Genomic DNA, 15,000 nt, shown 5'->3' on the forward strand with positions numbered 1-15,000 from the left:
TAGAGGTAACTCGAATGTGGAACCTGAAAACAAAAACAATTTCTATCATAGTAGGTGCATTAGGCATGATAAAAAAATATTCAGACAAATACATAACAAAAACACCAGGACTTACAAACACATATAACATACAGAAAATTGCACTACTAGGCACTGCACACATCCTACGCAGAACACTTTCCATACAATAACCATCAGAGCATCACAACAAATCACAGCACATACCCAAGGCACACAGAGCTGCGCTCGGTAGTGAAGTGAAAGTACGCTATAAAAATAAAACTACTGAATAATAATAATAATAATAATAATAATAATAATAATAATAATAATAATAATAATAATAATAATAATAATAATATAAATAATAATAATAATAACCTGAAGACTAAAACAATACCTGTTGTCATAGGTGCCCTGGGAATGATAGCGAAAGGGGCTGATTGCTACCTAACTCAGATACCAGGAAACCCCAAAATGGCAGAAATTCAAAAGATAGTGCTCATGGGAACTGCTCATATCCTACGCAAAATACTCTCTATATAATCTCAAGTTTTAAAACAAACTTTTTTTATTTTTTTAAAAACTTAAAAAAAAAAAATTATTTATTAGACATTCACTAGTACAACACCAAAAAAATACCCAAATATATGGCAACGTGAACTTCCAACCTGTTGTCTCTTGAGGTCTCTGGGTGAGACTTGGAGCCAAATTGTACAAACATAAAGCAAAAGTCAAACATAGAATAATAATAATAATAATAATAATGATAATAATAATAATGATAATAATAATGAAAAAAAATGATAATAATAAAATAATAATAATAATAATGATAATATAATAATGATAATAATAATAATGAAAAAAAATGATAATAATAATAATAATAATAATAATAATACTAATGATAATGATAATGATAATAATAATAATAATATTAATACTAATGATAATGATAATAATAATAATAATAATAATAATAATAATAATAATAATAATAATAATAAATAATAAATAAAAAAATACAGACGAATATAGATCTGCTAGTCTTAAGAAGCGGCGCTATGAGCAATGCTTACATGTAGTGAACCCTAAACTGACAGATCCATCTCCTAATATAAGAATGGATGCTCGTCATGCTTCAAGGTCAACAAATCAAACAATAAACCGCATTGGTCATTGCGCGGATTACAAAAGACCACGTACCCGAAAATTGAACCGAATCCTGATTGAAAAATCAGTTACTGGATCAAATCTTCCCAACACACAGGAGCTGGACGAACCCCACAACCGGAATATTCCAACAGATGGCCATCCATGCTCATCACCAAATAATCAAAAGAAAAAGAAGGAAAAATGGTCTAGGGAAGATAATAAAGAAGTTCTTGAGCCCTTCTACCATGCCATATATTCCCCACAGATAAGTCTAGCACTGTACAAGCATACTAAACTGGAGACAGAAACACCCTGAACTAAGACCCTACATAGACAGTAACAAGCTTGCCAATGTTAGAAGAAACATTATAAAAAAGAAATTACTGACTGAAGTAGAGATTGATCAGGTTAGACAAGCAATATCGGATAAAATGAACGAAGCTGCAGCTAGAGAAGATAATCACAGAGGAAATGATTATAGACCAGCCAGGGCGGATAAAACGAAGAGAGGATTGAAAAGAGTTAGTATAAGTGATAGCAAAGTGAATACGCCCTGAACCAATCATAACACTAAGACAGATGAGCATCAAATAGATAAAGAAAGTCACACAAATATTGACCCAACAGAACTACATGAGCTAAAAAAATAAATCATGATGAATGGCTGAAAATTAAAGAAAACCAGCATGGATGAGCGTGATACACTTCCTAAAATCCGCAACTCTAACCAAACATGAAAATAATTGGTAAATCCGGCTTGCACTTAAGGATATAATTTCAGTTTAATGATGTTGATATCACAAACCTCAACCACCTATACTATGCATCCGGCGAAAATCTCAACGATCCTATGTGGTGTAAAGATTAGAAAACGGCAACAATCCCACAAAAAGCCTTCTTGGCAAGAGCGTCTGCAACAACAATTAAAATATTTAGATCTGACATTGAATATTTGAAAAACCTTAAGGCTCACAAGATTACCAAACCTACAAAACCCAAAAATTACTGAAAACATACAATATGAAAACTATACTTGATATTGATGCCACCATAGAAACCATCAAACAAAAGGTATCTGCCAAAGCTGCCCGCATAGCGAGGTATGAAAAGCGTGTTAGATTTTTCAAGGACAACAACATGTTCAAAAATAACACCCAAGAATTTTTACAGGAAGATAGGAAAAACAATCGTTTACTGCAGGTCTGTACCATCAAAAGAAGAAGTGCAGAGATTTTGGAATAAAATCTGGGCCAGAAGAAAAAGCACACAACGAAAAGCCCCCTGGATTGACAGAATATCTACAGAACTGGACCCCTTAGAAAAGAGAAAAGTGGGAGGGTGTCAAGGTAGAAGATTAAGATCTGCTCTCAGGAGGTCAAGCAAATGGAAGTCTCCAGGAAAGATAAAATTCCTAACTTCTGGTGAATGCTTCCCAGAGAGCCATGAACTGCTAACAGAACTGTACAATGATGTTTTGCAACACCCTAGTAGGATGCCTCCTTGGCTAGTTAATGGGTTAACATTCCTGCTTCCAAAAAGTGAAGAAACAAATGAACCAAAAAACTATAGACCCATAACCTGCTTAACAACTATGTACAAAACACTAACATCTGTCCTGACGGAATATACCTATAGTTTTTTTAACAGACAGCAGCATATTCCCTAATGAACAGAAAGGATGTAAACGTGGATCCTACGGCTGTAAAAGACCAACTACTCATCAATAAGATGATCTTAGAAGATTGTCACAAACGACACAAAAACTTATCAATAGCCTGGATAGACTATAAAAAGGCTTTTGATAGCCTACCACATAGCTGGATGGAAATGCCTGGAAATGGTATAAGATAGCACCAACTCTGCGAAACTTCTTGACTGTAAGTATGAGATCATGGAGAACCACCTAACTCTGAACATGACAGTGAATCCCTAAATGCTGGTGATGTAAAAATTTCGTGTGGAATTTTCCAGGGTGACTCACTGTCACAACTCCTCTTTTTTTGTTTATCCTTACTACCTCTCTCTCAAAGCTGCTCAATGACGCGCAGTACGGGTATAAAATGTTTGATAAAAATATAAATCATCTCGTTTACATGGATGATTTAAAGCTTTTTGCAAAAAATGATCAACAACTCAAGGGCTTACTAGCGATAGTCAAACAATTCAGTGACGACATCAGAATGCAATTCGGCCTCGATAAATGTGCAAGGCTACCTTTATCAAAGGAAAAATGACAGAAACATCTAACGTTAACCTTGACCAACAGAATGTCATAAAAAGAACTAGACCCAGCGCGAGAGCTACATACATAGGGATAATTGAAGGAACGGAATAAGGCATTCAGAGATGAAGGAAAGGATCAGGAGAGAATGCTATCGAAGAGTGAGAGCAATACTCAAGACAGAGCTGAATGCAAGAAACAGGATCGAAGCAATCAATGCATTAGCTATACCAGTCGTACTTACAGTTTCAATATTGTTAACTGGTCAATTACTGAAATATGTCAGCTCGACAGAAAAATAAGGAAACTGTTGACAATGCATAGAATGCACCACCCTAAGGCAGATACAGAACGACTCTATCTGCTAAGAAAAAGGGAGGGCCGTGGTCTTTTGCAACTGGCAATAACAATGAAGATTGCTACAATTGGCCTAGACACCTACCTGAAAAACTCTGAGGACTGGATGCTAAACTGTCTCAAAACATGAAAACAAGAAAGCATCATACTCAGTCACAAAACAGGCAAAGGAATATCTAAATTGAATTCCGAATACAACCAATTTCGGAATTAGAGATAGATATACAAGAAACAAGCACAGAAAAAGCTAGGCGCATGAAAACCTTGCCAAAACTGCGGCCTATTATATTCTGAATAATAAATGGCAAGAAAAACCTCTCTATGGCAAATACCCAAAGAGAGCGAATAATGCAGATATCGACAAAGCCCTGACCCTCAATGGCTAATGGCCTCTGGCTTAAAATCTGAAACAGAGGGGTTTATCATAGCAGCTCAAGATCAATGCCTACCCACAAGAACTACACGCAGCCAACATATTAAAGATCAGAAGCAGTCCAACGTGTCGTGTATGTAAGCAACCAAAATGAAACTTTGACCATGTGGTCTCCAAGTGCAGTCTTCTAGCGCCTACAGAGTATCTCAACAGGCACGATAGAGCTGCACAATATTCACTGGGTAATCTGTAAAAACCTGGATTTGCCCCATGAAAAAAACTGGTGGGAATACAAACCACCCCAGTGCTTGAAAATGACCACATCTCACTCCTCTGGAACTTCACCATTCAAACTGACAGGAAGATAGATGCAAATAGGCCAGACATCATATGAAAACTTCAAACAAAGAACATGCTTCTCATTGATATGACTGTCCCAATCGATATAAACGTATCTGTCAAGACCTACAAAAACTGAGCAATATAAAAAGATCTTGAAATAGAATTCACAGCAAATGTGGAACCTGAAGACTAAACAATACCTGTTGTCATAGGTGCCCTGGGAAATGATAGCAAAAGGGGCTGATACTACCTAACTCAGATACCAGGAAACCCAAAATGGCAGAAGTTCAAAAGATAGTGCTCATGGGAACTGCTCATATCCTACGCAAAATACTCTCTATGTAATCTCTCAAGGTTTAAAACAAACATAATTTTCGGTTTTAAAAAAAAAAAAAAAAAAAAAACTTTTTTTTTTAGACATTCATTAGTACAACATCCCCACCCCCCAAATATATGGCACACTAGGCATAACAACACATGAAATTCCAACCCTGTTGTCTCTTGAGGTCTCTGGTGAGACTTGGAGCCAACTTGTACAAATATAAAGCAAAAGTCAAACATAGAATAATAATAATAATAATAATAATAACAACAATAATAGTAATAACAATAATAATAATAATAATAATAATAATAATAATAATAATAATAATAATAATAATAATAATAATAATAATGATAATAATAATAGTAATAATAAAAGTTAATTTGTCATACCCCTTTGGCTTCGCACAGTTCTTTTAAATATACAATTAAGTTGTTCTGTGCACAATGTCAAGATCTACTCATTGACTATTCTTTCTGTTATTCCAAGTTGCTTAGTAGGAAACTGTTTCACAGCTATTTAGGTATTTGTTACTCTAAAGGTGTAAGCTGGAAAAATTCAGAGAGAGAGAGAGAGAGAGAGAGAGAGAGAGAGAGAGAGAGAGAGAGAGAGAGAGAGAGAGAGAGAGAGAGAGAGAGAGAGAGAGTTGGGCTTTAAGGATTTTCTTTTGGAAAGCGTTTTTCACATGAACTATTAAGTTCGGTTATTCCTTTTGGCCAAAGTTCATCTTCGTATCAGTTGTGGATGATGTTAAATCAAAGCTGGTTAGCAGCAGAGACATTTCTGAAGTATATCTTGTTAACATAAACATTGACATCTTGTCAACATAGATGTTAACATCTTCTCAACATGGATAGATACCGATATATTGTCAACACAATTATCGGTATGTTAACATTTTATTGATATTATATCAACATAGATATTGACATCTTGCCAACATATATATTGAAACTTGCTAACGTACATATTGACGTCTTGTCAACATAGATGTTAACATCTTGTCAACATATATTGACACATTGCCAGCAAAGATATTAGCATCTTGTAAACATATACATTGACTGATCTTTTATGATTACAGAAATTGGTTTCAAATATTGGTCAAAGACCACTAGTTTCGGAGGAGGGAGTAAGTTGATTGCATTGACCCCAGTATTGAACTGGTACTTATTTTATTGATTCAGAAGGAATAAAAGGTACAGACGACCTCGTCGGAATTTGAACTCAGAACGCAAAGACGGATGAAATGCAGCCAAGCATTTTGCCTGGCGTTCTAACGATTCTGCCATTTCACCGCCTTATTGTCAGCGTAATATTGACATCTTGTAAATACCGCCGAGGTTGACTTTGCCTTTTATCCTTTCGGGGTCAATAAATTAAGTAATAGTTGCGTACTGAAGTCGATCTAATCGACTGGCACCACCCGCCCTAAAAATGTCAGGCCTTGTGCCTAGACGAGAATAAATAATAACTTGTGAACATAGATATTGGATATCTTGTCAACATAGATTTTGACATCTTGTCAACATAAATATTAGCATCTTGTCAACATATTGAAATTTTGTTAATAAAGAAACCCTGAGTTACAGTGTTGTTTTTTGCTGGTGTACTTCTCAACATGCTGGGGTTTTGACAACAAAATAAGCTTAACAGAGATATAGACATTCACTTAAGCACTATATATATATATATATATATATATATATATATATATATATATATATATATATATACAGGGGTTGGACAAAATAATGGAAACATCTAGCATCATAGCATCATAATTTTGAAATATCTATAAAACCATCAAAAGCTTGTTTATTTTTATGGTTTTTGATTTATTATCAGTGTTGCTTAATATGTTTTGCTAAAACTGCTGTTTCTTTTTAGATATCATTAGAAAAAAAGTAATTAAAAGTGACAAATCTATCGGACTTTCAAAGAGGTCAAAATATTGGTGCTGGTATGGCAGGCGCTAGCATAACGGAAACAGTCGAAATGTTTTGTATATCAAGAAGTACTGTCTCGAAAGTAATGACAGCCTTTGAGAAAGAGGAAAAAAAACCCCTCTTCGAAACAAAACTCTGGAACTTTCAGATAGGAACCGTTGGACTCTTACACTAATTTGTAGAAAGGATCACAAAAGTACAGCTCCCAAAAGTACTGCAGAGCTTAATGACCACCTCGAGAACCTAGTTTCCACAAAAACTGTTCGCCGGGAGCTGCGCAAAGCCGGACTTCACGGGAGGGCTGCAATCAGAAAACCACAACTTTCGAAAAGAAAAAAAGAAAAGAAAACGTTGCAAAGCGTTAAAAATGGAGTAAAACCTACAGAATTGGTCCCGAGAGCAGTGGAAGAATGTTATTTTCTCGGACAAGTCATCCTTTACATTATTTCCGTCCACCGACCGAGTATACGTGTGGAGAGAGCCAAAAGAAGCATTTGACCCAGACTGCCTTCTTCCAACTGTTAAATATGGCGGAGGATCTGTGATGATTGAGGGGGCGGCTATATCTTGGAAATTCGCAGGCCCAGTGGTTTCCCTTCATGGCAGAATTAATAGTTATGATTATTTAAACATGTTATCTGATCAAATTTATCCTATGGTTGCAGAACTCTTTCCAGAGGGAAATGCAATCTTTCAGGATGATAATGCACCAATTCACACAGCTAAAGTTGTTACTGAATGGCATGTGAAACATTCTAGTGAAGTCGAACATCTTATCTGGTCACCACAGTCCCCAGATCTCAATATTATTGAACATTTATGGTTCATTTTAGGAAAACAGATAAGGAGTCGATATCCTCCACCACCATCACTACAAGAACTGGAGATTGTTTTAGCTGAAGAATGGACAAAAATTCCTTTGGAAGCAATTCAAACATACCCCGTAGAATTCAAGCTGTAATCTACTGCCAAAGGCGGTCCTACCCCATATTAAAATAAATTTGTTTAAGGTGTTTCCATTATTTTGTCCAACCCTTGTATATATGCATATATGTTTAGAAGTGCTCTCTCGCATGCATACAGAAAAATATTTAGTTATGCATGTACATACATCGCACGGCATCAAGCGATCTTATTGCTTAGTCATAGTGTTAGGGAGGAGAGAGATGAGTAGTATTTGTGATAGTCAGCGTTGTTATTTTTGGGTTTAGGTCAATGTTCACCGCGTCGGATTCTCTATAAAGCACAATCCACTTGTAACACTTCTGTCTTTCTATATTACTCAGGACTACACTGTACGATTAGCTATTCCTTTGTTAAACCGGTAGAGTGCCATTTGAGAGACATTTGGCTATTATTTCTACCAGATTGTACGAATGTTTGGTGGCCGTCTGTGTTGTTTTATGGGTGCGGATTTGTTATCCGAACAATATCGGATATATAATCAATGTATCGGAGTCTATACGCGGTGGCTCGGCCTGCTGGAAATAACAGCCAAATCTTCCTCAAACCATACTCTAATATTGTAGAAAGAACACATTGTCTATTGTAATACAAGATACTGTATTCTTATAAGGATAAAGGGAAAGGGGGAGACGGCTGGAATGTCTTTGAGCCCCAAACATTATAACTGCGATTATCCAGGGATAATGGTGTTGTGGCAATTATTATTACAAACAAATGCCAACAGAAAAAAGAGGTTTGATTTGCTATGTAAAGTTTCAAGATAACTCTTACATAATATAATTCTACATAAAATATGCTAATGAAGACCTTTTCGTTTGAAACATTCGTATACATGAAACTATAAAATACGAAAAACCATGCCAATGTTTGACGTATTCTTCAGCAAAGACTCCTTCTATAACATAGTTTTGACACTTGATGTAGATGGGTTCAAAGTTGAAGCCATTGATTATATTAGCTTCTCTGCAATAAAGCCCTTCTATAGACAGTGAAATACAATACAGCCGTAACTGATGGAGCGAAGCAGAACAATAATGGAGCCAGAGGTGAACTTTTTGCAGAAACGTTTCAACTGTATTTCAAAAATTGACATTTCGCCATATTAATTCCTCTCAGCCAAAATAAGAAAGGAGTAGAATAAGTTACCAAAGTCAATCTATAATATCAGATCCATAAATATCTGGAATACAATTGATTTCTTGCAGATTCCACTTTGCCCCCTTCATGTAAAAAAAAAACAACAAAAAGCTTGGATATTTAGTAGAAGTGCACGCGCACATATGCAAAAAGACTCACACGCACACACATGAAAACACAAACACAAATAAACACACGTAGACATACATACAATGCACAAACGGGAACGTGACTCGCACACAGACATAAATTATATATATATATACAATCAAACCATATTATATTTGTGTATGCACGCACGCCGGTATATATACATACATACATACATACATACATACATACATACATACATACATACATACATACATACATACATACATACATACGTACGTACATACATACGTACATACAAACGTATATATATATATTTTCTCCCCTCATTTATATTGCTCTTACATACTGTGTCCTCTGTATATTCTGACTGAATCATTGCGTCAACATGTACCTCCTTGTGACAATGTAGCCTTTAATCTAATCAAGATAACTCTGGTCTGAAGATTAGCCGGCTGTTTACATACACCTCACTCGGATTTTACCACTTCTGAGGTTCCACTAGCTATGAAAGATATGTAGCCCATATTTCCCATACTCTATTCCGTAACTCTAGTACACACACACACACACACTCACACACACACGCACACGCGCGCACGCACACACGCGCACACGCACACACACACACACACACACACACACACACACACACACACACACACACATACATACATGTTGTACCACTGAAATCCAAGTATTTTTTTCATTTTCTCCCTCTGTTTATTTTCTCTTATTCCTTTCTGTCGAAGATCGTAGACTCGAAACATAAAAGACTGTTTCATTTTCTTACGTGTAAACATTAAGCCCTAATAATCTCTGTGATAAATAAATCAGTTTTAGAGCCTATTGGCGTCTTCTTCTAGCATGTGGCATTTCTTGGTAGTTGCCCTTATTATAATTTTATAATGATATTTATAAAATTAGATACATTGTATTGATTTTTACCTTAATTGGTTTTTACATGCTAGCTACTTGATAGAATTCTATAGAGATTTTATCCTTGATTACAACTGATAAATATGAATTCACTTAAACCAAATTTATTCACTGCTGAATTATTTTGGTTATTCACACGTGACTGAGATGAACAAATGAGATTTTTAACTTTTAAGTGTGAACATTTCTATATGCACCGTGGATATGTTATGTTCGTATGGTATGTATAAATGTTTATAATTATGTACTTTTGGTTATGTCATACTGATGATGGTAAAAGTGGATTTACGTCACTAAAGCAGAACTCGGTCTGTGGCCAAACATTTTCAAAGAATTATTTTTGTTTATTCTTTCGATTTCAGCCCGTGTCAATGTGATAAATAAAGTTGTTTTAGAGCCTTCTTTTGACGTCTTCTTCTAGCATGTGGTATTACTTGGTAGTTGCCCTTATTATAATTTAATAATTATATTTATAAAATTATATACTTTGTATATATATATATATATATATATATATATATATGTTTGTGTGCATGTGTGTGTGTGTTGTGCATGTATGTATGTATATATACACACACATGAATGATGTTGAAATGCATTAGAATTCTGTAAGGAGATTAATTTACATGGATCAATTTCATAACTTCATGATTTGAAAAAAAAAAGTGTGAGATGGTGGTGGGAGCATGGACTGTGTCACAACTGTTTCACCCTTAAAACTGTTGCCTCTTGGTCTTTCATCCTACACTACTCTTGATAATTTCGAAATTGTGAAAATAATTAAGTTAAGGTGAATAAAAAGTATAAAAAGAAACTCCATATGAAACTTCATATGAAAATATCAAACATTTATTCAAAATCTTGAATTAAATACCTCTAAGAAAATCTAAATCTGTTGTTTCTTGGTATTTTTTTACACAACTGATAAAATTCGTGTTGTTGCATCCTTATATTTCTTTCTCGGTGGTTCAGGAGCGAAACCAACAATAATCTGTGGTCGTTTGAACATTTTGACAGGCCGCTGGCATTTATAGAGTGTTAAAAACTTTCGGTATGCAAATTAGGGATCCCTTCATAGGGTAACTGCTGCATTTGTTAATTATATAAATAGTTTTGCTGCTTGTTTTTCTGGAGACTGTCAGAATGATGTAGACGCCGCTGATGAGAACTCAATAAGGTTCGAAAATCGATTAAGCTTGTTCATTATATTTTTCCACTGAAAAATGGCTAAATTTGCCCTGTTTATAATTATACCATTTGTTACAAATCTATCTATCTGTCAGTCTATCTATCTTCTGTCTTCGTTTTTATATGTGTGCATGTACACAGACACACACACACATACACATGATATCCTAGAGTAGACAGTGGCATTAATTGAACGTTCATTAATGAATCTGAAACTGCAGAAGTTTGAAATAATTAGTATCCAACCCAAATACCTGATTTTACTTACAACTACCATGAAAAACATTCTTTTTGTACATGTATCATTTATACATCCACACACACATATATTCACTTCTAGACACACACACACACACACACACACATACACAACATACACACATATCTGCACATAAAACACGGTTTATACATATATAAAATAGATGTTTGTGTGCATGTGGTTGCATGCAGGTAAGAATATGAAACTCTGCGATAGAAACAAAGTGTGAGGTAGAGAGAAGAGAGAGAAGAGAAAGAGAGAGAGAGAGAGAGAGAAGGGGGCGCGGAGAGAGAAAGAGAAACTGAGGAGGAAAGGAGAGGGGAAGTGTGAGCCACAAAATGAGAACTAAGTAAAAATACAGACATTTTCAGGTGAAGTTTCCACCCCGAGAATATACATATATATATATATATATATAAATATATACAAATTGAGATAGGGGTTGTAAATGCAACCCTCCATGGGATAACATATATCCAATATACTGCTAGTGAAGTACCCAACAAAGTTAATACATAAATGTTAATGATTGCGATGCAATCAATTCATTTACTGTATTATATGGGCAAAGGTAAAATGATTTACCACAAATTACTAATACAAGATAAGAAAATGGAGAAATACATCCAAATCAAATATCAATTGTATATAAGTATGTATATAAGTATGAGTGTGCGTGTGTGTTTATATGTGTATACGTATATATATATATATATATACGTATACACATAAACACACACACGCACACCCATACTTATATACATGTATGCATATACATACATACATACATACATATATATATATATATATATATATATATATATATATATATATATATTACATGTATGCATATACATACATACATACATACATATATATATATATATATATATATATATATATATATATATATATGTATGTATGTATGTATGTATGTATATGCATACATGTATATAAGTATGGGTGTGCGTGTGTGTGTTTATGTGTATACGTATATATATATATATACGTATACACATATAAACACACACGCACACTCATACTTATATACATGTATGCATATAAATACATACATACATACATACATATATATATATATATATATATATATATATATATATATATATATATATATATATATATATATATATGTATATATATATATATGCATATATGCATATACATGCATATATGTAAATATATTTGTATAAAATGTAATCATATTCTACACACACACACACACACACACACACACACATATATGTTGGTACATGTATTATGTATGTGATTATATACATATATATAAATAAATACGCACACATACATTAGACACACCATCACACACGCACAACACACGCACACTCTCATATATATATATATATATATATATATATATATATATATATATATATATATATATATATATATATATAGTTAGATTGTTTGAGTAAATTGAACACAAGATTGTAGAAGAGAATATTCTAAGAATTTAAAGAATGCAACTTGATAATTGGTAGCTATTTTCTACTGTAATACAATTTCTTGTCCTTGTTTTTTCTATCTCTGTTCACTGACATTTTCTCACTGTTATTGATTATCTTTCCTACTGATTCCTTGTCGGAATCCGACAGAATTCCGTATTTTCTGATTGCAAGTCAAAGCTGACGTCCTTTCTATTGTATTAGAGCTATTCCCTGCAACTCGAATGGAGAGTGTCTTCTGACAGAGCTTAGTTCTGCCGCTGGGCATTACTAATAGCAATATCATGATATAGACGAGTGCTTTAATAGAAATATAGTGCTATTTTTGATGCGTTCTATACTTGCTTTTTCTAAATGAATTTCAATCGGCAGATCTAACCCCCTGACCCTATTTTGCACGGGGTCCGTCGCTTATCACGAGATGTCGCCTCATTTCATTAACAGATATTTCATAATTCTTCAATGTACAAGTGACACTGGAAGTATTTGGATTTCAAGATATAAAATGCTTAACGTGAAACGATCCCTTATACTCAGCCTAAAAATCACTTTCGCTATCGAGTCCAGTCTGTTTAACAATAGAAACGCAGACAGCCCATGAGTTCCAGAAAAATAGATAATTCTAAATTGACCATTCATGGTTTTGAAACGACCATCGTAGGACCCACGTTCCGATGCTATCATTGATCTGTGTGTGCATGGATACACATACACACGCACATATATATACTTGGGAAGCTGGAAATGCACTGGGAGTCTTTTAGATGGTTTATTTTTAAAAGCTCAACTGGTTTCACAGATTTCTTCTGATTTTCAAAAGTCGAGATAGATATGTGGCTCTGCCGCAGTTCCCTTGATTCTGAATGGTTTTCGAAAATTCTATTATTTTTACAGAGAGAACATGATTCAAATCACTCTCTGTTTACCATACAATTTCTTTGGCAGAGGATGGTCACATGATTAGGTTTAGAAATTTTTGTACGTTTCCTGCTACGTTCGTTGGCATTACTCACATAAACTCGCGGTCTGAGTTGTATTCTTGAGCAAGACTTTTTATTTCATATTGCTCCTGTTCGCTCAGCTGTAGAAATAAGTTGCTGCATCACTGGTGCCAAGCTGTATCAGCTCCTTTGCCTTTCCCTTGGGTAACATCGGTGACGTGGAGAGGGGAGGCTGGTATGCAGAGGCAACTGCTGGTCGTCCATATACAACCTTGAGCCTCGGATTTGTACCTTGGAAACGAATTTTCTAGGAGCAATACCATGGTCATTCGCGACCGAAGCGGGTCTTCACCTTTTATTACATAGCTATAAAATTATGGTAAAGACACTATAAAATTGTTTTCCACGAAATTCGTGCTCTAGTGTCATGCGAGAAGAAGGCCATGATTGTGCTCAAATTTAAAGTTATTGGTTGTGTAAATTCATCAAGTCATGTGGCAGAATGTGTTTGTGTGAGTAGTTGTTGGTGACTGTACATTGTAAAAGTTAATTCAATCGTGGTTTGTATTTATGTGCGAACATATTTCCAATAGTTATTCGAGTTTGATCTGAGGTATTCACGGAGAAAAGCTTAAGTGGGAAGACTTGGAATTCGGGGGACTTCTCGCACGTACGTCTATGTACTCACTCAGTGAGATCTGTCTAGAACTGGGTCTCGCACTTATGGGCGATGAATAGTCGGTCTATTTCTAAGAGAGAGTTTTGTCTGGTCTGTGCAATTCTAGTCTCATCCTTTAAGTTTTAAAGCATGCAATCTATCTGTCTGTCTGTCTGTCTATCTATCTATCTATCTATCTATCTATCTATCTATCTATCTATCTATCTATCTATCTATCTATCTATCTATCTATCTATCTATCTATCTATCTATCTATCTATCTATCTAATCTATCTGTCAATTTTATTATTATTATTATTATTATTATTATTATTATTATTATTATTATTATTATTATTGTTGTTGTTGTTGTTGTTGTTGTTGTTGTTGTTATTATTGTTGTTATTATTATTATTATTATTATTATTATTATTATTATTATTATTATTATTATTGCAGTGCATGCCGTCAAAGTGACACTGGGGTAAAATATACGAAGCCCAGCATACCCATCATGACTACCCGTCTGATAAGGGTACACTAGGCACATGCATCACAACCGTATGTGCGCGACATGGTGATCACATGACCTCGC

The sequence above is a fragment of the Octopus sinensis genome, linkage group LG3, assembly GCF_006345805.1.
Source record: "Octopus sinensis linkage group LG3, ASM634580v1, whole genome shotgun sequence".
In the NCBI taxonomy this organism is placed as follows: Eukaryota; Metazoa; Mollusca; class Cephalopoda; order Octopoda; family Octopodidae; genus Octopus; species Octopus sinensis.